The sequence below is a fragment of the Taeniopygia guttata genome, chromosome Z (genome assembly GCF_048771995.1).
Source record: "Taeniopygia guttata chromosome Z, bTaeGut7.mat, whole genome shotgun sequence".
In the NCBI taxonomy this organism is placed as follows: Eukaryota; Metazoa; Chordata; class Aves; order Passeriformes; family Estrildidae; genus Taeniopygia; species Taeniopygia guttata.
In genome coordinates this window covers 12,388,482-12,409,020 of record NC_133063.1, presented here as the reverse complement: position 1 = coordinate 12,409,020, position 20,539 = coordinate 12,388,482, and the positions used below count along the sequence as shown (strand labels likewise).

General features: G+C 42.6%; 1 protein-coding gene across 8 annotated transcripts in view; it reads left to right on the top strand.

Moving 5' to 3' along the window:
- Positions 1 to 570: 570 nt before the first annotated feature.
- The window catches only part of SPIN1 (spindlin 1), a 61,416-nt gene continuing 41,447 nt past the window's right edge, over positions 571 to 20,539 (top strand). For 2 of the 8 annotated variants that reach the window (XM_012577397.5, XM_030258797.4), the window contains exon 1: positions 797 to 936. The gene's annotated coding sequence lies outside the window, so the exon portion shown is untranslated. Of the gene's footprint in view, positions 711 to 796; positions 937 to 1,208; positions 1,872 to 11,300; positions 11,323 to 20,539 lie in introns of those variants that run through there. The other 6 variants (XM_012577396.5, XM_030258798.4, XM_030258800.4 and 3 more) reach the window with 5 other exon arrangements.

Here is a 20,539-nt window from a genome sequence, read left to right as displayed (position 1 = left end):
GACAGCCCTTCAAGAGGGGGTAAGAATTTGTTATTACTGCTTGTGTTCAGCATGGATTTTTGAAGGCTTCCCTACCTTTTTTTCATGCCATTAATTGCATAGATCAAGATGTTTTCAGGGAAACCTTTAGGTTTTGAAGGAACTACACCTACTTTCTCCCAGTAATGTTACCTCTCCTGAAATGAGAAGCCAATTTCATACAAAATGCAGTTGTTCACTTGTATTGTTTAAATACTCAGGTAAAGTGCTAGCCTGCCTTCTGGCAGCTGCACTATACTCTTGACCTTTTTCAACACCAAACCTGACAGAATTCAAGAAGCGTTTGGACAACGCTCTTAGCCACATTGCGTGACTCCTGGGGAAGTCCCGTGCGGGGCTGAGAGTTGGACTCGATGGGTCCCTCCCAGCACAGGACATTCAGAGCCGGCTCGGTGATCCCTGTGCACACCTGGCTCGGCGATCCGCTGTGATCGCCCAGCGCAGAGCAGGCGGTGACCGCGGCCAGCCCCGGGCCGCTCCGCTCCGCTCCCGCCTCGCCCCTCAGGCCGCGCTGCCGCCCACGGGCGGGGCGGCCCCACGCCCGCCGCAGTCGGGGCGGCGCAGTGCGCCTGCGCGCCGGCAGGGGGGGCCGGCGCGGGGGAGGAGGAGGGCGGGCCCCGGCCCTGTGTTTTGAACGGCGCGATGCGGGTGGCTCACTATTTGGCAGGAAGGTGAGGAGGCCTCTATCCTGGCGGCGGAGCTGGCGTAGGGAGAGGGGGATCCAAATGTGGCAGAGGCGAGTTGGAGGCAGCGGCGGCGGAGGGGCACAAGCGAGACGAGGGGAGCGGCCGTGCCCGCCGCCGCTGCTGCCGTCGCCGCCGCAGAGAAGCTGAGCGGCCCGGCTGGGAGGGGCTGAGCGGCAGCCCTGGCACCCCCGGGCGCCCGCCCCGCCGGCAGGTGAGCGACCGGGGCGAGGGAGGGGACGGGGGGAGCGCAGCCCGTCGCGCCGCCCTTGGCCTGGCCCGGCCCAGTACCGGGCAGAGCCGGAGGGAGTCGCTGTGGGGGGACCGGCGCTCCCAGCCCGGCCGCGCCTCGCCTCCCTCGGGCCTCTCTCATCGTGGATCCCCCGCCCTACCCGCCCGGAAGCCGCGGGCGGCATCGGGGCCGCGGAGGCTCCGGTCTGGAGGTGTCGTCTCTGTTCTCCCTTTCCCCGCAAGCTCCCTGGCTGCTTGGCAACCCCCCCCCCCGCCCTTCCGGGCTCCGAGGCTCTGCCGCCCTCCCCCGGCACGGCCCCGCGCCGCATCCATCGCCCGTAGGGGAGCGGTGCCCTCCCCCTCTCCCCGTTGCGGAGCTATTGTGTGCGGGCTGGGGCCCGCTGAGGGGCTGCTGGCGGAGAAGCCTTTCCCGGGGGAGGTGGAGGCGGGAAAGCGGACGAGGGGGGCGTGAGGGCGGCGGAGGAGCCGGGGCCGCGGGAGGCAGCGCCGGCGCGGTGTGTGCGCGCCCCGCTCGCTCTGCGCTGCCGCGATCCTTTGTCTGCCGCGCCGCTTTCCCCTCCTCCCTCGCTCCTTTCCTCCCTCCTCCCTTCCTTCCCTGCCTTCTCCTCTCTCTCCCGGGCTCCAAGCGCTGCTGCAGCTGCAGGTTTGTAAATACTGGACCAACACACACGCACACACACAACATGGCTGACGCTCGCCCTGCTCCTCCACCAGGGTCTCCGCCTTCTCCCTCAGCCTCTGCTGCTTAGCCGCTGCTCCGTGTAGGCTTTTGTTTCTTCCCCCCTCCCCCTACATCGCCCATCCAAAAAAAAAAACCCCAAAAAAATCCCCAAAAAAAAATCACGAGAGGAGAAACAATTCACCCTCCTTATTTGCGAGCATGGCGGGATTTCAAGGGTAAGGATCCTCGCTTTGGACGCTTTCTCCTTTCGTTTTGCTGTTTACAAGAAAATGAGACCTAAAATCAGAGGTGATTTGGGAACCTGGCAAGGCCTGGGGCGAGGGAGGAAGGGAGGGAAGGAGCGGGGGGAACTGGGTGAGCCCCGCTGAGAGAGGCTTGATTGGAATGTACGTATCTTTTTCTGGTGTGGGGTGGGGGGCGGCTGATGCACCAAAGCGCTGGCAGAGATAAGAATGCTGTGTTACACCTGGCAGAATGAACTAGGGCCTTTTCTTTCGTTTCAGGACAATTCGGTGTAAGCGGTCAACTCTGGGACAATCACATTAAAAAGATCTGAACTAGTTACGTCAGAATAGGCATTGTGTAGGTAAAATCCGTAAAATAGGCGCTTTGGCTATTTTGCATTTCCTGTATCTCCTTGTTAGTGTCTTAAAAGCTTGCAAAACATGGAATACAAAAACGGAATTTACACTTGTCAGGTCTTCATCTTGCTAGCTTTCTGTCACAAATTAATTTGCCCTTGTGATGACAATAGTACAAACTGAAGCATTTCCTTTCTCCAAAAGGAGTGCTTTCAGATTTTTTTTTTTTTGTTTTTTTTGTTGTTGTTATTGCTTGTTTGCTTGCTTTTTTGTAAAAAAGGCATGGTAATGTGAAGTTAAGTGAGCTCCCAAATGAAAACAAGACAGCATGCTTTTGACCTCTTTACTAGTGCAAGGCAAATGCTTAGTTCAGTACCCTCCACCTCAGTTTTTCAGAGCACCCCCTTCTGGCTTTGATAAATATGGCTTATTTTTTTGCTGCTTGTGACGTAAAACCAAAACACTTGAAGGTAGTTCTAGCATATCTAAAGTGATCTGCCATGAAACGGTTTTATTTCTAGCTTGTAAATTAAGGGTGAATAATGAAGGTGTGAAGACATGATGCTTTATATTTACTTTCTAGACATGTTACTGTAATTCTAAGTGTTTAATTTTTCAAGGATCATGCTTAAAGATGCAGTCTTTACTTATACACATGGATAGCCATAGTTTCTGAGCACTGCTCTTAAGTAACAAATGGCCTAGCTATGTTGTCTTTTGTCTGCTTTGCTGTAGAAGCTTCTAGTGGAGAAGCATTGGAATGACACAGTCTTGCAGCTATTACCGAGATAGAAATATGCGAATTAAATACTGTATATATTAAATACTGTATATGAATACTTCTGTCTGATGGTTTTTCCATCCCCACTAATAAGCACTGATTAGCAAACATTGATTATGGAGAAAATAATATATAGAAAGAGTTTACAACAATATAAAACTTAAAAGAAGTCATCCAAATTACAGCATCATTTTGGAATGTGTGTCTACGTCATGGCTTCTGGGGCAACTGTTTTAATTCTAGATAGAAAAGTCAGGGCAAAAGTCTATAGCTTGGTACATCAGTAAATTCCTGCAGCAGGCAACTGGTTTTTTTTTTTTTTTTTTTTTTTTTTTTTTTTTGTTTTTCAGTCTGAAGGCAATATTACCTAAACTAGAATAGCTTATCTGTTGTAGTTGTCATTTATTGTGGTAACTACTGCATTTTGAAATTATGCTCACATACTAAAAATGTGAAATGCATTGAAGTATTTAGCTCCTCCCTCAGAATAGGCCTTCAGATACTTAAGCCAATTCTTGGGCTGAAGAGCAAAATAGAAGAAAAATAAGCCATCCACAACACAGTTTAACTCTGTTGCATTGCAGTTCTGTTACTAGAGCAAGATTTTGTTCTGTAAAATTTGTCTCTATTTCATCATCTTTGTGAAGTTTCTTGTCTGTAGCATCTTTACCTTGCATTGTATTCTTTTTCATGACACTCAGAAGGTTTTTCTTTCTGTCTTGGGTGTGTTGATTTAGTTAAAAATCAATATTGTGGGCCTGGAAATCCCAAAAGGAGCAGATGTAGTTGAAGAACTTGCCAAATCTCTGCATCTTCACTTAGTGAAGACCCTCCAGTGTTTTTGCCATTATGAGTTGTGCTAGGTTGTATTCCATTGAACTAAAAACCTGAGACTAGTAAAACCTTCTTTTCAAAAACTGTTTGGCAAATGAGACTGAGGAAAAGGAAGACTGCAATAAATGCAATAAAGACTGCAGTCTCAGTGATCAGCTTGCTGGAAGAAGTTTGAAATTAACTATTTTTTTAAAAGTGGCCATGCTTTTCAGTAGATCTTTAATCGGGTAAATAATGACTTGCTATAGTTCTAAATATTTATGAAATTACCGAGTAACATACAGTCCTAAAGGTAATAAACATTTAGTACATTCTTCTTCAGTACTTTGTATTTTCTCAGTTCAAGTATTCTTTCATCCTCTTCTTACCCAGTATCTTTTCTTGCTATCTGTTGCTAGACTGCACTTTTTGACGTGTTCAGATCTGTAAACCAATAGCTGATGCAAGAGCTGCATGTTAATGTTTGACAAATCAAATATTTTTACAAGGGTTCTATTTACTGAAGCAAAACACCTTTTTTTTTTTTTTTGTCTCCTTTTTTCTTTTTTTCGTTCGGTATTAGAAAGATCAAACTTTGATTTCTTGATGGTGTGCCATGGTAATGTGTTTTCATAGGTGACTAAAACCAATTCAACAAACTGGTTTAGGAAACCATCTTCGAAAGCTGTTCATTGAAGCTGAACCAAAAGAGAATGCTCTTACAGAAAGTTGCTTCCTGTTGTGTGGTTAGATAGCTTGTTTCTCATGACAGGTGTGAGAGAATTTTTTTGGTTTGTTTTTCTTGTGTTCCTTCTCTTTCTGCTCTTTCGAGGTTGGTGATTTTATGATGGAAGGGTGAACGCTGATCTTTCTTGGCATGGGTTGTCATTATGGGTATCTCCTGTATATCAAGATGTGTCCCACTTGCTGTTCAGATCCTATCTACATGTGCCCCCTACCTTAAAAGAATGGGGAGTCTGACTTTCCTTTTTGAATGCATAGACTTGCTTACATCTGACATTAATATATATTGAGATCTTTAAAACAGTGCAGTTAAGTGGTTTATATTTAGCTATGAACAGTTGATTCTAGAGACAAAAGGGCCTTGTCAGTGATCCATTTCAAACAACGGTAAAATAATTTAATTTGAGCTAACTGTTTTCACTATCTGGTGGCTGAAGTTAACTTTCAGTTATGTACTACATAACTTAGTAGTAAAAATTCACATTTTTACTACATAACTTTATGTTATGTAGTAAAATGTGAATTTGCTGAAGATACACAGAATTCAGGAGGTGAATGGATTTGGCTTTCAGTTTGTGGAGGATGGTTCCACAAATCCAAGTTATATATTTAATTTTTTTTTCCTGTAATGTATGTTGTGAAACTGCTGTAAAGCTATGTTAAATGAGGCCTTGAATGACTGACTTGGAAACTTTGCTATTATAATGGTTCCACAAAATGAAATGTATAGAAACAGTAATGATTACCTGTGATGTCTACTAGCTGTAACTGTTATCTAATCATATTTTAACTTTTGCAGTTATTGTGCCTTAGTTGAGATGTTCTTGAAATATTTTGATTAATTTATACTCTTGCTGATAAGACTTAAAAATCTCTAAAACTTGATTAGCTCTTTGATTGGGTTAGGTTTGGGGGTTTTTTGGTTGGTTGGTGGTTTTTCGGTGTGATTTTTAATGTTATTGTTAATATTCCAATACAGTATTCAAGTTCTGCACCTACAGATACTGGTGAGAGTAGGTGCTTATTTCAAAAGCAATTCTGTGGATTTCAGTGATTTAGTAAATACTTGACTTTCACAGATGGGGTGCTGAACTTAAGACTGTCTGTTCCATATGGTATTTTGAACAAAATGGAGCTTTATCAATTAGTTACTACTTTGTAGTATAGTAAGCTGTCCTAGCTGGTCTGTGCCATCGTGCTATGGTCTATAAACTGTCACCAACACAGACTTAAAAAAAAACAAAACATGAACAACAACAGAACAAGCAAAACCCAGCTGCCCGACTTCTTTTCCCATGAACATCTTTTAATCCAATTTGCATGTAAAAGAGAACTTTGCTGGATTATGACTTCTTACCCTAGATGGATAGGACAGAAAGAGTCATTAGATGTGAGACTTTTGGTCTGTTTGATTTATTAAAATCAAGTAATAATGTGTTTCAGAATAGTTTCAGTTTTTCCTAAGTTAGTGTTTATGTTACCTACAATGGAAATTGTGCTAGTTATGTGGGACCACAGCAGCTCAAGTCCAGTATGTTATCTTGTCATTTTAGTTGAAATTTTTAAATAGGGAAATTTTCACCCTTCTAGACTTAATGTTTTGTGAGCTGAGTAGGTAGCACAAGAAAAAACGTTCTAGATTAATTCTCCAGTGAAAATTCTGTAAAGTTTTGTTGATAAACTTTTCTGTATACCGTTCTTTTCTATATAGAGTGTTTGCTGAAGTCTAGAGCTGTGCTTCAGGTTCTTTTAGTAACCAAAGATTAGGTACCTGCCATGGACTGAGAAGTATTGTGTGCTGTGTATCTGTAACTTTTCTGGTTTTAATTGTGCACTTGAAAGTGTCTGCAGATTAGACTGTCTTTCTCCAGTTTTCTAGGAGTGATAAAAATTAGTAAAAAATAATTTAAATATGGAGTTTGTTTAACTCATAAAATTATACTTGGAAAAGAGTTGACTGATTCTGGACAACTGCTTGCCTATCATGTTTAATAACCATGCATGTTCTAGACAAGGAGCTAAACATCACTAGAGCTAGAATAGGGGCAAACAATGTAGAGATCAATTTACTCCTTCTTTCTCAAAGTATTCCAGTTGCAGAGAGCTTTGTTGAATGGATGTAATTAGGTTTTTCTTCAGAAAGCCTCTTCAGAGGTTGTCTTATTGGTGAAAGATGGCCTACAAACCCATTTATTGGTTGTTTAAGTGTCAGTGGAGCTTCAAATGAGATATTGTAGTGCTGAGATTTTGTGAGACATGAATAGGCCAAAATCTGTACTCTGACAAGTATGCCTTCAAAAGCAGCTTAACAGTAGATTCTGACTTTCATGTGACTTAACAGAAATCTGTTATTGAGTGCTTCTAGGGTTAAGGGATGTGCAGGTGTTCAATATACTTGGAAACCACACACTCTTGCATATTCTTAGTGTTCTTTGTTGATAGGCAGAGCAGCTGGCCTCTGGGTCATCTCTCCCTTCTACTGAAGGGAGGAGTGAATAAGCACAGAAATCTTCATGTCTGGATTACAGAAGTACGTCTCAGGTGAATTACATCGCTGTCTTCGGCACTTCCATTTTGTCAGTAAAGCATACATACTGTTAGGTGCCAGACAGAGGACAAGAGGGCAAGCAGACTTTCCTGTCTGTTCAAGCTGGGGAGTTTCACTCCTGCCTTTGGTTATACCTCTGTGTCTTGGTGTCTGCTAAGGAAGGCAGGAGCATCCCTTGGAATGCGAAATATGATGACCTTCTTTCTGAATTGTTATAATTTTGAAATTAAGGGGCTTTCAGGCAACGATATGAGAAGTGGAATAACAGTTACTAGTGTGTGTAGCAAGGCAAACAAATGACAGTGGCAGCGATAGCAAACAAGAGCAGAAATCCCATGGAAGTCTCTTCCCACTCTTTGAGCACTCTCCCTATTGCTGCAGTTCCGGGCACAGTGGAGGATGAGATGTCTCACAAACTTTGTAGCAGCTGTGTTATAAATAAAAATTGGACCAGCTAAATTAAAAATGAAAAAAATAAAAATTTTATTTTATATCGAATTCTCTCTGAGCCAGCCACAAGGAAAAGGACAGTGCCGAGCCCAGGATCGGTGCTGGGTGCGTCATGCCTCTCGACAGAGGTTCCCCCTATGCACCCGCGATGCACACACCCCACCCTCTTGGAACAAGCAGGTCGTATAGGAAATTTTCCCCCGAGGCCGGGATTGCGAGGCCGGGATTTCAGCAATCCGCCTTTTCTTCCCATTCAAAGTCCTACATATTCATAAAGTTTGTGGTTGAACAATCCGGGTCACCGTGTGGAGGATTTTCGGGTCCAGGTGTGGAGGATTTTCCTTGATGGAGTTACGGGAGCCTTGGCTTTCAGATGTATCAGACCAGAGGGTTCCGGGGATCCCAGTCTAGGGTCGTTGCCGGGATGATCAGCGCCTGGGCCTTCAGTTCTGGTATCATCTCGAGGAACGACCCATCTCCGGGAGAGCCACATGTAGGGAGAGCCACATGTATTAGATTGCAAAGACCTTTTGTCAGAAACCGGTTTTGGATGTGTGGGGGCAGCTCTCAGTGCTGGCATGTGTGGTTGCAACAATATAAAATATTGCACATATCGTACCATACTTTCCTGAATCAAATAGAATATTATATTGGCGCTGATTACAAGCATCACATATAGCAGCTGGAACTACAGGGCGTTCTAGCTTTTGTGGAGGGGGTGCAGAACTACAACGTAGCGAAAACTCGGAGCTGTGGCAGAAAAAAACCAAAATGGCAGGGGTGGGGAAGTGACAGCCCGTCTCTGAGCAGGGCAGGGAAAAGGCTCCCGAGGAGGGGAAAGTGCTTGGGATCTCGGGGTTTTCTCCTGAGGCGCCCCAGCAGATGGTGAAAAGTCCCTTTTTTAGTGAGGTTGGCTGTTAATAAGGTCCCAGTTCAATGGCTGCTCTCACGAGCAGAGGCTCACCCGATGGCAGAAGAAGCAGGACTGGGCTGGGCTCCAGCAGCCGCAGTGAATTCCCTCCTCCAAGCAGCAGTCTCGACCATCCTCCTCCAAAGCCAAGTTCAAGGGAGCTAGGAGCTGCCCCAGCCCTTTCTATTTGCAGTACAATTCTCGTGGCATATCTGCCCTTCCCAGAGAAACCCAGAGAGAGTAGCCAGCTGGACCCCTCCCCTGAGCTGTGGCCACTTCTCTTGTCTCTCATGAGTACCCAGTCGTTACTGTCTCCTAGCAACACGTATGGGAGAGAATTCCCTGAGAAAAAGAAACGTAAGGAAGAATCTTAAACCCCAGCACTGTGTTTACAGTGTTTATACCTGTGGCTTGTATGGAAAGAGGTCAGACAGGTTCATGTTACTTCATGCCAATAGGGATATGTGGCTGTATTAATAGTGGATGAAAACTACATTTTCAAATGCTGTAACCTTGTTGGCTAACCAGAAGTGAAATAGATTTTGCATTACATATAGTTTTAGGCTAGAGGCTTGAAAAACTGAATTTCCATGGGTTAGTTTGAGACATGCTTATTCTTTTGCTCTTAGGTATAATTAATTGAAGAAGGAAGAGTGATGGTGTGAATAAGCATCCCAGGTTTTGGTTGTACTTAAGCCTCTAAGCACATTTCTAGGAGAGTTTGTGTTTGGGTGAGGATGGCACAATATGGCATGGCATGAGCAAAAAGGGCAGAGGTGTGGCTTTGATTATCTCCAGCACAGACTCCTAGAAAGCCTCACCTGATTTTATGCTCGCTTCCTGAGATCCTCACTTTTTCCCTTCTTCAGCTTCTGTATTTCCCATTCTCTGCTACCCATTTGAGTAGACTCAACTTTGTTTCAAGGACACAGGACAATTTAGTCCTCCCTACAAATTAGCATGTGCATTTTCAAAAGGGAAGAGGGATGTGTGTTTTTTGGGAGGATTGTTGTTATTACCAATGCCTAGGTTGATGCAGAATCTCAGGAAGTACATTTAAGTGTTTATTGGTGAATCTAGTTCAGATCAAATATAAAACTTTACAAAGAGAAAATTAGATTATAAAGCAAAAAAGTGACTTCATTTACCTGTTGCTGTTGCTAGAAGTTCTACCTCCAAGTTCTATAATAATTAATTAACTTTCGCATTTAATTTCTATTTGTGGTGCATGCACAGTGGAGTAGTGTTATAAATGAAAATTTGTCCAGCCAAATTAAGAATGAAAAAATAAAATATTTATTTTGCAATCAAATTCTATCTAGCCAGCCACAGGGAAAGAACAGAGCCGAGCCCGGGGTCGGCCCTGGGTGTGCAACAAAGAGGCCAGCCTCAGCAGAGGTTTTCCTCTGTGCCCACACACTTCCATCCTGGCACAAGCCGTTTTTACGGGGAAAATTCCGCCTAAGGCTAAGATTTCGACAATCAGTCTTTTCTTCTATTCAGAGTCCATAGGTTAATAAGATTTTCTTTTTGGTAATGAAGAACAATTCAGTGTCAGGAGTTGGTGAATCTTGATGAAATTTACGGGAACACTGCATTCACATGTATCTGCCAGAGGATTTTTATGATATCCATCTCGGGGTTGTTCACGAGAAGATCAGTGCCTGGGGTCCCCCACATCTCTCCATACCTGGCCAGGAGGGGCCGAGCCACATCCTTTTACTTGTAAATCAGGTTTCAACATACACCAGGTTTCGCCTGCAAGGGTGGGGGGGAGTCCTAATACAAATGTGTATACTCCAACAAATATTCAATATGACATATATCATATTAGAAATGGTGCAAATTATATCTACTACACATAACAGTAGTTTCAGAGTAGCAGTCCTTTTGAATACAACTTAACCACTGAAGTTGAAGAAAAGAAAATAAGTTTACTGTGGGTCAGACACAATACAGTAAATAATAAGTAATTCCAAGATGATTATAGTTCTGGAAGCCTTGACATCCTTCTTGCCATCATTTTGTTAACCTTTCTACTACTAGAAAAAAAGGACAGTGTAGTGTTTTAAGTCAGCTATACTCAAACACATGCAGATGTTGTCTTAAAGTTCATTTTTTCAGTCCAGTAGATAACTTCTTGGAGCAGCTTGAAATAGTTTGTCATCTGCTTAAATACTTCACATCTACAAATTACTTTCATGACTATGTAGATACCATCATCAGAAGTAATATTTTGTGCATTTTTCTTCTGTGCTTTTTAAAAAATACTAGTGGTATGAGGATTGGTATGTTCCGATGTCTCTGCAGCTTTTAGGGAGTCAGTGGTTTCACAGTTTAATATATCTCTGTTGTCTTGCTCCTTACCAACACTCACACTCATGCACACGCACATGCACATATACACACATACACGGGATGTGTTGTGTTTTTTCACCAAAAATGTGAAAGAACAGTACTCAAGCAAAGAAGATACCATGGTAAATCACAATGCTGATGGTTCTCATCTTAGAGAAGAATGTGTGATTGGTGGTTGAATAAGATACCATTGTCTTTGATGATGAATTCAGTTCTGACTGAAATATTTAAATTAATATTGCAAATATTTGATATAAATTTTCTACAGCTAATTTATCTTCTTTTAAAGTAAATTTTTGTTCTTTCACTGGCCCTCCAGACTTACAGAAACCAGTGTAGTTAGCTGCAATTGGAGCTCATATAATAGAATGCTGTATTTTGTTTTCAGTGACTTGCTGTGGTGCAGATTGCAACTTTGACATCTATGGCAGCTATTCACCATTTAAATGTGATAATCTCTTTAGGCCAAGATTTTTAGACGGTGAGTGAATGTTCTGCCGTTGATCTGGAAAAATTAACATCTCATTTTTCATTAGTAGCCGTGGCAAGAGACTGCCATGCTTAAGAGCAAGTGTTTTCACTTAAGTGGTTTATGATTCCACTGTAGACTGTTACATGGATGCATTTGAGAAGTGATTTAATGTAAGCTAAAATGGCTCAATGTGAAGAAAATAGGGAAGACAAATTCAGTTTAAGACTGACTGCTCAGTTTTTTCAAACTGTAGATTAAAGCCAAGAGATCATTTTCTCTGAATTCTTTTAAAAGTTTTGGGGTTTTTTTGTTTTGTTTTGTTTTTTCCACTGGTCATTGCAAAAATAGTATGAAAACTGCTATTGATTTGAATTGTCTAACTATGTAAGTTCTTTTTAAAACTAGGTGTGTAATGAGAAATTTTCATATGCTTGGGTTGTGTGTTTGGTACCTATCACTGTGATCATGCTTGAGTTTACAAAAATGTTATAGTTTGTTTGTTCATTGTAGTAATTAGTAAAAGAATGTATCCATTTTCTTCTGAGTAGAGGAGGCTGGAGTTTATCAATACTTTCATTCTTAATTCCTCTTCTGGCTGTTAGCTGATTTAAGAAACTGAGCAACGTTTTTATTAAAATAGGGGCAATCAGTATTTGTGTCCAGTAGAAATCCAAGTTAATATCTGATTTATTAAAAACTGTCTGTTATGGTTGTAGCTACTGTGATGTTGGTTATGGGACAAGTTTGGATACATATGTCTCAAATTTTTGAATAAATGATCTTGTGGCAAATGTTGTCATCGTTTTGGGTGTATAGAAAGCTAATGTAGGTATCTATTTTCTAACCTTATCCCTTTTCAGTATTTTGTCATCCTGCTTTTTTTTTCTTTTTATGTGCTGAATTACCACTTACATGTCAATATCTTCACTGGTTACTTAGGTTGGGGTTCATAACAATTAAATTTTGACATTCTAGTCAATGCTGTGAATAATAGCTTGTCCTTAAAAGAATGTTTATGCGCTTTGTTTGCATTAAAAGTTGGTAGGTGGTTGTGTTGCGCAAGTGTTTTTTTCTTACAAGTATTTTTGCTACAATACTTTTCTTACAAGTATTTGTGTCACAAATTCTTATATTTTGTTTAGGATTTTTCTTTTATTATGCCTAGGTTTAATGTAGTTTTGCAGGGGCATCTTCAAGATACTCAAACACATAAAAGAATAGTTTGGCACTTATGATGTGCAGACTGAAGAGCTTGCAAGTGGTCCATTTAATGGAGCTCATCCCCCTGCCCTGAAGACTATTCTGCTTGTATTCCCTCCATGTTTGAAGGTGTGTAGCATCGCTGCTAACCTGGATTGTGGAGAGGTGGTTGTGAAGTACTTAAAATGACACTTCAGAAAGATCAGCCAGACTTCTCAAGAGTTGCAAATGTAGGAGTTTGATTTGCCATGATTACTCAACCTAACAGTCTTGTAAGGGCAGTAACTTACCACTCTATTACTTTCTAACAGAAGGGTAGGTATGTTTGCCCTAGGCTTGCTCTTCCAGAATGTTGGAGTGATCCTTTTAGCTTTGGAGCAATCCTCTGACCAGCAGAGGTCAGAGAATAGAAATTAAACCTAGTCTTCTGACAAAAGCCGACTTGAGGAGACAGGAGCAGAGAACGGTGAAGTGCCTTACTTTTTTAAATAGACATTTTTCCTCCATTGTTTCCAGAGACCTGTTGTAAATGTTTCCAAAACAAATTGAGTAAACTTGCTTAGAGTTGTAATAAATAATTTGGGTCACTTCTGTCTGTAAGAGCATGACGAAGAACGAAACAATTGCATTACAGTTCACTTGCATTCACCATGGAGTTGTAGAAAGCACAGTGATTGTGCAATGCTCCTGGGCAGCTGTTATTTTTGTACATGGATTTTTGTTTTTTTTTTTTTTTTTTTAATTCAAGGAAGGGGAGGATAGTTACCTGCCAGGAAACAAGGTTCTAGAACTACAGAGTGGTTTGGAATGGATCTTAAAGATCACCTAGTTCTAACTCCTCTGCCGTGAACAGATACATCTTTCACTAGACAAGGATGCTTAAGGGCTTATTCAGGTAGACTTTATGCTTTCAGAGAGGAGGCATCCATAGTTTCTCTGAGCAGCCTGTTCCAGTGCCTCACCATCTGCACATCTTCCTGATACGTGGTCTAGACCTATTCTCTCTTACTTTGAAGCCACTTCCTCATGTGGTATTGTTACTTGCATTGATATAAAGTCTCTGTCTTTCTCCAGCCTCTTGTAGGTCCACTTCAGGTACTTAAAGGCTGCTATGAAGTTACCCCAAAACCTTCTCTTTCCAGGCGGAGCAAGCCCAGCTCTCAACCTGATGTTGTAGAGATACGTTCCAGCCCTGTGTTCACCAGCCCTGAGAAGCTAGCCCAGTTCGTATTTGCCATGATGCAAAAGTGTGCTGCTTTGGAGGGTTACACAAGCCTTTGACAGCTTCTTGTGCTGTTGATTCATGTTCTTGCCATGTGGTTAAATGTAAAGTTATTTGTAGTAGACTGAACAATTAGGAATGGGTTAAAATTTGCCTTTGAATAAAGTGATGTAAGGGAGGTTATAATGACTTTGAATAAGTACTAGATAGATCTCTTCTTTATATTTTTTTAAAAAGCCTTATCTTGTAAGGCTACTTTAAGCATGGAGGACCATGTAAGTATCAAATGATCAGTCTATAGGTTAGAACATACACAAGGTTGAATCAGCAAGTATTTTTGCATTGCTTGTAAGAAGATGCTTTAAAAAGAAGTCATTGTACTTCAGAGTCTTGGTATATTGTGCAAAGTCACAGGAAGAATTTTAGCAATATAGTGAAAAGAAATAATATCTTTGGGTTACTAAGTATATTTTAGACATTGTCACTATTTTTAGAGCTGTTCAGCTAAACTTTGATGGTTGATTATGATTCCATAGTAGAAGGACAGAATAGTACTGAAATTGAACCCTGTGCTCTGTTTCGCATAGGCAAATAATTCAGTAATAAAAGAGGTTGTGCTTGTCCAAGCCACTTTAAAGAGGAATAGACAAGAGTTATAAGAAAAGTCTTTTAAAATGCACTCTGTATGTCTTCATTGTTCTTGTACTAAAGTGTGCATAGTGTTGCAGTAGTGGGAATTTTTTGTTTTTTTTCAAAATTAGTTTTGCTCTGCCATCTGTGTGTATAGGCAAACAGATATATTTGTACTTACCCGTTAGAAAGAAAATGGACTAGAAATATCTTTATTTAAAAACTACTGCAGGATTTAGTGTACAACTTGAAAGTTTGTGTTGACAAGTATATTTCATTTGTTGGGTTTTTTGTTTGGTTGGTTTTTTTTTAAGGAAACTCATGTAAGCTCATTTGGTATGAATCAGTTCTGTTGTTCTTGCCTTAGCTTCATTAGCTTCATTCCTAGTCAGTAGAACAGCCAAAATCTTGGGTTTTAATACCAGATTTATGAAAATTTTTTTTGCATTTTTGTGTTCAATTTTTGGAATTTATTTTTTGAACCAAGAGAGAGAAGCAAGGAATTCTTCAAAGGGCAAACTTATGTCAAAATGTCAGTGAGTCCTTAGCCAAATATTTAATCTGGTTGTAATATTGCCTATGTGGGAAGCAGATCAAATAAGAAACTATTACATTTTAATCAGTTTAATTTTAGTAAAATGCTCTACTTTTGCACTGCTTCATTGTAAAAAGCCAGACTAAACCTACAAGGTTTTCTGAAATGAATTTCTGCGGAACTTCCATTGTTTTCTGGGTTATTTATTTATGAATGCTTAAAGTGGCTGTTCTGCTGTTTGCCTTTACCCTGTGTCCTGGTTTATGACAAATTTGGGGGAAAACCTCCAGAAGGGGCCTCCCAGAAAGCAAACCCACACAGCCCCTCCACCACAACCTGTTTGGGAAAAATTTCCTCAGACAGAAGTGGAAAAAAACCTGTTTATTTAAACAGGCAAAGCACTCACCCAGCACACAAAAATGAACAATACCAGGGGACAAAATTCATTTGTCACTCTGAAGCGATGACAGATTCAGAAAGTCTCTGCAGTGCGTGGTCACTCTGTTATCAGTCCCTCCAGCCCTGGGGAAGGCTGCTGCCCACAGAAGGCCCTGGTGGGCCACAGAGTGCGAGCTCTCCGTGTTTCCCTGGGCCCAGTCCGGAGCAGGTTCGAGTGGATCCAAGAAAAGGGAAAGAAAACCGGTCCAGGGAAACTTGGGCTGCCTCAGCTCACTAAAGAAACTAAACAGCAAAGGAGCGTGGTGTTCTGCCCCATCCGTGCCCAGAGAGCGCAGTGGAGTTCTGTGTCCAGCAGAGTGTGGAGGAGTGAGTGCAGGCTGAAAACAAACTGTGTGCTTCTTCTTCTCCCCACCTTTGCTCTCAGAGCCAGTCTTGAAGGCACAGAATAGAACATCCACCATAAACAGATCACACAATTGGGGATACGAGCATCATAATGTCAGCCTAGGACATCCCGCCCCTTATCCCCATATCATCAACTTACTACCAAACATCATGCATTTTATTCACGTAAAAACTTCATATGTTCCACCCAAAATTTGCAGGCAATACCCATCATGGCCTTGTCGCATCCCCACACCAAACCACTGAATCCAGGCCCCTGAACATAGAGCTGCAAGATTCTCCAAAGCTCCATCTCTCACTTGCTCAGACCTTCGACACTTACATATTTCCTTCTATTTCATGTCTGTGTGGTTTAATGTACAGACAATGGCAGTAACATCCAGCAAACGGTGACATGAGTCTCACCTCACAATCAGATCTCCCTAAGGTACACATCGTGTTGTTCCATCTCTCTGCATGATCCACCATGTGCATCCTGATCCCTGAGCAAAGACAACACCACGAATGGGTTTGTCTGTACTCGGGGCAGAACTGATCCACACTGCCTTCCCTAACAAACCACTGACATACCACTGCGACTTTATCTCCATCTGCTGTATTCAGGGACTCAGACTGGGCAGGACCTGCTCGATTGGTGGAACCTCGGCTGTTAACTAACCAGGTGGCCTTTGCTAAATGCTGCTCCCAGTTTTTGCAAGATCCCCCACCCAATGCTTTCAACTGTCTTTACCATTTTACCTCCCCACTTTATCTGCAGCTGGTGCATGGTAGGGGATGTGGTACAGCCACTCAATGCCAGGTTCCCTGGCCCAGGTGTTGATAAAGCTGTTCTTGAAATGAGTCCCATTGTCTGACTCAATCCTCTCAGGGGTACCATGCCTCCAAAGGACCTGCTTTTCAAGGCCCAGGATGGTGTTAAGGGCTGTAGCATGAGGCACGGGATAGGTTTCCAACCATCCTGTGTGGTTTCTACCATTGTGAGCACGTAGCACTTGCCTTGGCATGTCTGGGGCAGTGGGATGGAGTCAATCTGCCAGGCCTCCCCATACCTGTACTTGGACCACCGCCCACCATACCACAGGGGCTTCACCCGCTTGGCCTGTTTGATGGTAGCGCATGTCTCACAGTCATGGATCACCTGAGAAATACTGTCCATGGTTAGATCCACCCCTCAGTCTCGTGCCCACTTATAAGTGGCATCTCTACCCTGATGGCCTGAGGCATCATGGGCCCAGTATCTTTGACACCCCTGTCTTTGCAGCCTGGTCTACCTGCTTATTGTTTTGGTGCTGTTCATTAGCTCTACTCTTCAGGAAATGGGCATCTACATAACTTTCAAAACTTTCAAAAGTAGTCTCCCTACCCTGGTAGCAATGTCTTTCCACTCTTCAGCAGACCAAATTTGTTTTCCTCTTTGCTGTCTATTAACCTCTTTGCACCTCTCCAGCCATCCCCACAGATCATTGGCTACCATCCATGAATCAGTGTAGAGGTAGAGCTTTGGCCACTTCTCCCTTTCTGCAATGTCTAGGTCCAGTTGAACAGCTTTGAGTTCAGCAAGTTGGCTGTATCCACCTTCTCCTTCAGTGACCTCTGCAACCCGTTGTGTGGGACTCCATACAGCTGCTTTCCACTTCCGATTCATCCCTACGATGCGACAGGAACCCTCAGTGAAAAGAGCGTAGACTGTTTCCTCTGCTGGCAGTTGGTTGTAAGCTGGAGCTTCTTCAGCATGTGTCACTTTTTCTTGTTCTTCATCCATGAGACCAAAATTTTCACCTTCAGTCCAATTTGTAATTACTTCCTAAATCCCAGGGTGATTCAGTTTACCAGTACAGGTGTGCTGTGCCATAAGAGCTGTGATGCTCCATAAGCATCTGTAACTGAAGACAAAACTTAGAAAGTTTCTTTCTTAAATACAGTGAAGTATTGTGAGAGTGCTGTGCCAGAAAAGATACTATTTTCATAAGTCAGCTAACCTTCGTTCAGATGAAAACATGTCTTAGTTTAACCTATACTTACGGGAGCTGTAAATATAAGAAATAAATTCAAGGTCTGTGCTCAGAGGTAGTTTTTTTTAGGAAGATGAGTTTCTTGAGCTGGAGAAGGTAATGAGCTTGAGCTTGTAGGTAATGACTTGTTGCATGATCTCCTGAGTCCTGATAAACCATGCATAGTATGTACTTGGGTTAGTTTTCATTAAAGTTCCATTAATAATTTGAAAGATAAAATGAAAGCATGCTTACAGAGAATAATTTTAGGCAGTGTATTTTAAAAATAAATATAGAAAGTCCAGCTAAATAGTAAATAAAAAATACAAGACTTAGAAAATTTGCTTTAGCTATATTAAATTTAATCTACCATCAAGCAAACAACAGGAGACATTATAATTTTGAGGGCTTTTAAGGCCTAATTCTCTAAGGTTGTATTTTATTATGTATTTTATAGGCAGAAGGAAAAGCCCTTACTATCTGTCTTTGAAGCTTTCACTGTACAGAGTAATACAAGAATAGTTGGAAAAGCTATAGATGAATAAGGTAGACGTAATTTAAGAAAACCATTGTTTTGGTTTTATTTAAGCTAGTTACTTGATTTTTAAAAGCTACTAAAAGAAATTGCTGATAAAACTAAATCACAGAATTCTAGAATATGCTGAGGTGGAAGGGATCCATCAGGATAACCATGTCAAACTTCTGGCCTCCACAGGACAATCTGCAAGAATCACCACGTGTGCTTGCCTGAGAGAGTTGTTCAAATGCTTCTTGAACTAGACAGACTTGGTGTTGTGACACCTTCCCTGGGGAGCCTGTTCCAGTCACCAGTCACCTTCTGGGTGAAAAACCTTTTCCTGATACCCATCCTAAGCCTCCCCTGACTGAGCTTCATGCCATTTGCTCCCACTGGTCATGAGAGGAAAGAGGCTGGTACCTTCCCCTCCACTTCCCCTCGTGCTGAAGTTGTAGACTGCAATGAAGTCTCTCTCCCCTCAGTCTCCTCCAGGCTGAACAGATGAAGTGACATCAGCCACTCATCATAAGGCTTCCCTTTCAGACCCTTCACCATCCTTGTGGCTCTCCTCTGGATTCTCTCTAATAGCTTAATGTCTTTTTCTAATATTGTGGCACCCAAAAGTATGCACAGCACTCAAGGTGAGGCTGAACCAGTGCAGTGCAGAGTGGAGTGGGGCAATCTCATTCCTCTGTTGGCAATGCTGTGCCTGATACACCCCAGGTTGGCCCTCCTGGCTGCTAGGGCACTGCTGACTTAAATTCAACCTCCTTTTGACCAGTGCCCCCAGGTCCCTTTCCACACTTGCTGCTCTACAGCCTCTTGTTCCTCAGTCTGTAGTCATGTCCATGGTTGTCCCAAGTGTAGAAGTCAGCACTTGCCCTTGTTAAACTTAATGGGATTGGTGATCACATACCTGTCTAATTGTCAAGATATCTCTCAGTCCTTGAGGGAATCAACATCTCCTAATTTAGTGTCCTTGTCAAACTTATTTAGTATCCATTTGAGTAATGCATTCAAGTCTTTAATGAAGATGTTGAAGAGAACTGGGCTGAGAATTGAGTTTCATTAGTTTAGAGGGGTTTGATTAGGGTTTTTTGGCATAGCAGGTTTTTTATGGTATAAGGCTGTATGGATCTTAAAAATCACAGAATTTGAAGGGATCCTAACGATTATCTTGTTCCACACCCCCTGCTTTGGGCAGAGACACCTTCCACTAGACAAGGATGCTCAAAGCACCATGCAGCCTGGCCTTGAACACTTTCAAAGATAGAGCGTCCACAACTTTTGTGAGTAGTCTGTTCCAGTGCCTCACCACCTGCGCAGTAAAGAATTTCTTCCTGATACCTACCTATTCTCTCTTACTTTGAAGGCACTCCCTCATGTCCTGTTGCTGCTTGCCTTGATAAAAAGTCTCTCTCCAGCCTATTTATTGGTCTTCTTCAGGTACTGAAAGGCTGCTATAAAGTTACCCCAAAGCCTTCTCTTTCCAGGCAGGACAGCCCCAACTCTCTCAGCCCAATCTTGCAGCTTAGTATCCCTCCTTGGGACTTCTTCCAACAGGTCATGTCTGTCTTTTTGTCTCTGCTGGGAGGCAGAGATCTGGTTGCAGTATTCCAGGTGTGGTCTCGTGAGAGTGGGCTAGAGAGGTAATACCACCGTCCCAGACTTGCTGGTCATGCTACTTTTGATGCAACCCAGGATGTGATTTGTTTTCTTGACTGCAGATACACGTTACTGAGTCATGTTGATGTGACCAACACCCCCAAGTCTTTTTCTCTGTGGCTTATCCACCAACAACACCAAATCTTTCTGTGGCTGCTCTTCAACTGATTGTCTGCCCAATGTCCATATTCATGCTTGGGACTGCCGTAACCCAAGTACAGGACCTTGCACTTGGCCCTCTTGAGCTTCATGAGGTTCCCACAGACATAGCCTGTCCAGGTCCCTGTGGATGGCAGCACTTCCTTCAGCATGTGGTCTGCCACACACAGCTTGGTGTCTTCAGCAAATCTGATGAGGGTGCATTTGATCTCGCTGCCTGTGTTGATGACAAAGATGACAAACAGTTCAGATCCCAGTACTGACCCCTGAGGACACCACTTGTCACTGCTCTCCTCTTGGATATTGAACTGTTTACCACAACATTTTTGAGTGCAGCCCTTCAGTCAATTTCTTACTCATTAAGCTGTCTAATCTGTCAAATCATGTCTCTGGAGTTTGGAGACAAGGATGTTGTGCAGGACAGTATCTAATACTTCACAGAAGTCCAGGTAGATGACGTTAGTCCCTCTTCCTTCATCCTCCAGTGCTATAGAAGAAGGCCA